The sequence below is a fragment of the Gobius niger genome (assembly GCF_951799975.1).
Source record: "Gobius niger genome assembly, chromosome: 11".
In the NCBI taxonomy this organism is placed as follows: Eukaryota; Metazoa; Chordata; class Actinopteri; order Gobiiformes; family Gobiidae; genus Gobius; species Gobius niger.
In genome coordinates this window covers 31800688-31804091 of record NC_136862.1, presented here as the reverse complement: position 1 = coordinate 31804091, position 3404 = coordinate 31800688, and the positions used below count along the sequence as shown (strand labels likewise).

The following is a 3404-nucleotide window of genomic DNA, read 5'->3' as shown; positions in this document are numbered from 1 at the left end:
GCAGTGGCTCAAAGTACAGTCCGTCAAAACAGTCCACACGGGAAGAATCCACAGAAGAAGCAGGTCGAATGTCAGACGCCATTTTCAACAAAGCAGCAAAGGGAAAAAAAGTAAAAAAGTACAGAAAAAGAAAAGTTCCCAGTACTTCTAAAGACCCTGAGAGTGACGACTATGATGGCTCAAATGATGAACCAGTAAAGAAGATGAATGTGTCCACCATGAAGCTACGGAAAAAGAAAGATGGTGGACGAGTTTATAGAAACAAAATGTCCAGGCAATTGACACGTACACACGGTAATGAAAGAGACTTTCCCTCAAATCGAAAGAACGTAATAACAATTATAGTATTGTGTCTGTCCAGAGAAAGTGGTGGAGGCTGAAGATAGTGACTTGTCAGAAACAGAGAAAAGGCTGGAGACAACTTTGCAAGGTGAGCGTTTTAATGCTGTGAAACTTTACGGAAGTCACTGTAGGTTAGCAGAAAGTTGGAACATTGTTAGAATCTAGCTCATTGCATTTTGAATGTCTCACCTAGTGGTTTCACTAATAATTTCTGTCATTGTGACGAAGCCGGTCATGAGCCATTTTTTATCAAAGATTATAATGACATAATATTAGGGATGGGCACCGTTAAACGGTTCCTACTTGGAACCAACCGAAAAGCTTCGGTCGGAGGCGGTATCGAAAAACAAATCGGTGCCAACTTCCGGTTCTTTTTTTCTCCAAACATCAATATATGACCCTCAGCGAGTCTTAAAAAAGCAACATGAACGTGTGCAGGTACTGAGCGGCTTCAGCGCAAATGGAGCGAAGCAAAGATATATTTCATAGATGTAGCCTAACTTATAGCGAAGCAAAGCTATAACTTGCTAAACTTCTGTAATAGAGATGGCAGAGCCGCGTCTGCGTCAGGACTGACCAGGACTGAGCCAGGCTATTGGCTATTGCGCACAAAGCCCTCACTATTATGTTAATGTTTTGCAGTTATGAATATTCTCATACAGTCTACTGTATTTCTATTTGATTTAACATAATTTGAATGTCATGAAAAAGATTTTATTGTATTTTACATGCATTTAAATAATTATGAATAATATTTTATGATTACAACTTGAAATATGAAAAGTAAAATGGAAGACAGGAGACCTTGTATCAGGCACCAACACTTGGTTAGTGGTGTTATGTTTTAATGTTTCCTGTGTTCAGAATCAACCATTCAAGGAGAGCAGCGGAATGTGGGCCCTGAAGGTGGCCATCAAACAGGTACTTTTACATTTGCTGTCTAGTTTAGATTGGCCAGGCACTAGGGTTGAACAATTATTTGAATCTTGATAAATCCTTTTATAGGAATTCCAATGAATCATGAAGGACACGGCAACACAGCACTTAGATATTTCTGTTGACTAAATCAAAATGAAATCATCCAAACTTCCAATGACCTAATATCCATTTTACTTTACTGCCAAAGTCTGTGCTTTGTTCACGTGGAGAATAAACATGAAGATTGATTAAATATGATTATATTATTATAAATGCAAAGTTGACTAATGGTAAATGGTTTCAACCTATATAGCACTTTTCTACCTTCAAGACCCCCTTTTATCTAACTGGTGTCTGTGTGAAAACTGTCTCGCCCATTCTTTTTTGATTCTTTTTTTTTCTTTTCTAGAACCTGTGAGAAGGACCTGGTCAGCTGATGAAGTGCAAGCGGTGGAGAAGACCCTCATGTCATTCATACAGGCAGGAAAAGTTCCAGGGAAGTACGATTGCATGGCTTGCATTGAGGCCTCTCCAGAAGAACTTCAAAATCGAACCTGGTCAGGCATTAAGTTCTACATTAATAATCGAATCCATGCAGGTAATAAAAAAAGCGCAAAAAGAGCTCGATAAAGAGTTCGGTGCATCATTCAATCGATTTTTCTTTTAATGAAACAAAATCAATCTTAAATGGCTTATTTTCAAATAATTAATCTGACGGTTAAAAAGAACTGCACATTTTGAAAGCACAGGCTCAGGACGTGATTCAGGACTCAGGACGCCACCCGCCCACTACTGCTTTTTGTTTCTGTTCAAAAGACCATCTGAGATTTGATTGGCTCTTAGCAAAGTTCCAAAGTTTTGTATCAGTCCAATCGCAGAGCATGTTTTCACGCTCTCCCAATCCCAATACGAACAAAGCCCAACCAAAGACATGTCTAAGATAAAATGCTAAATAGTTATAGCACAAATTCACATACTTGACTGAGTGTCATCATTAGGTTTAGTCTTTATGAAGGTTCTTGAGTCATCTTCTGTACTCTGTAGTTGAAATCTCGAACGTTTCGCCTCTTATCCAAAAGGCTTTGTCAGCAAACTAAGGTTCAGCTCAGCGCAGTCCAGCCCAAGCTCAACCCCTCCTTGGGGTCTTTATCTAGACTGCGGGATGAGCTGAACCTTAGTTCGCTGACGAAGCCTTTTGGATGAGAGGCGAAACGTTCGAGACTTCAACTACAGAGTACAGAAGATGACTCAAGAACCTTCATTGAAAATTGATAACTCCTGTATGACTGAGAGTCAAGTTTTTTTTCGTTCCAAACGTACATTGATTGACACAGTTACGCATTTGTGTTGAATTCTGAACAGTGTCTAATTACGTTTTTGTGGCACACGACATGGGTCATTCAAATTTGTTTCCACTCTTCTGGCCAATGGCATTAACTTGTTTACGCTTTTGTCATATCAGGCCTTTGTGATTGTCTATAGTTATTTGTGTATACAAAATAAAATGTTTCATAAAATTCAGTTTTATTTTTATAATAGTAGACAAAGAGTAATCAAAAGGATTACTTGATGTTGTTGCACTGATGGTATGGCCTGTCAAGCTCATTTTCTTCATATTAAAGCAAAGAACCAGTCATGACTATAAAAATACTGTAACACAGATATAAAGTAACATAATGGGGACCGGAGTGGGGGGTGGGATGGGGGGTGAGTGGGTCCCACAAGACTGTGTCATGTTAGGGTGACCCTACTGACTAGAAAACACGAGTGTGTTGTAGGTTTCAGGTGACTACTTTGTTAAATAAAAATTATCATGATTTTAGGAGTTAAAACCGTGTCTGTAGCTCATTCAGAAAGGGCGGACCCGCGAAGCACCCAGTAAACCGGTGTGTATCTGAAGTTCAGAGTGACCCCTGTGTTAGCAAAAAAATATCATGATTTTAGGAGTTGAAATGACGTCTCTAGCTCATTCAGAAAGGGTGGATCCCACAAGGCTGTGTCTTGACATGGGACCCCACTAGGTAGTATAAACGGGTATGTGTGTGTGTGTGTGTGTGTGTGCATGTGTGTGTGTGTGTGTTTCCACCACCTCCTGAAACTAGCTTTAACGCTTGAACAACAAACAACACAAAGTTATGGCAATG

At 39.5% G+C, this 3404-nt stretch overlaps 1 long non-coding RNA gene across 1 annotated transcript; it reads left to right on the top strand.

The window, feature by feature from the left end:
- The first annotated feature begins 360 nt into the window (after nucleotides 1-360).
- Nucleotides 361-1388, top strand: LOC306970818. Its single transcript, XR_013793417.1, has 3 exons — nucleotides 361-430; nucleotides 1207-1263; nucleotides 1348-1388. It is a non-coding gene; the product is annotated as an uncharacterized lncRNA (long non-coding RNA).
- The last annotated feature ends 2016 nt before the right edge of the window (nucleotides 1389-3404 follow it).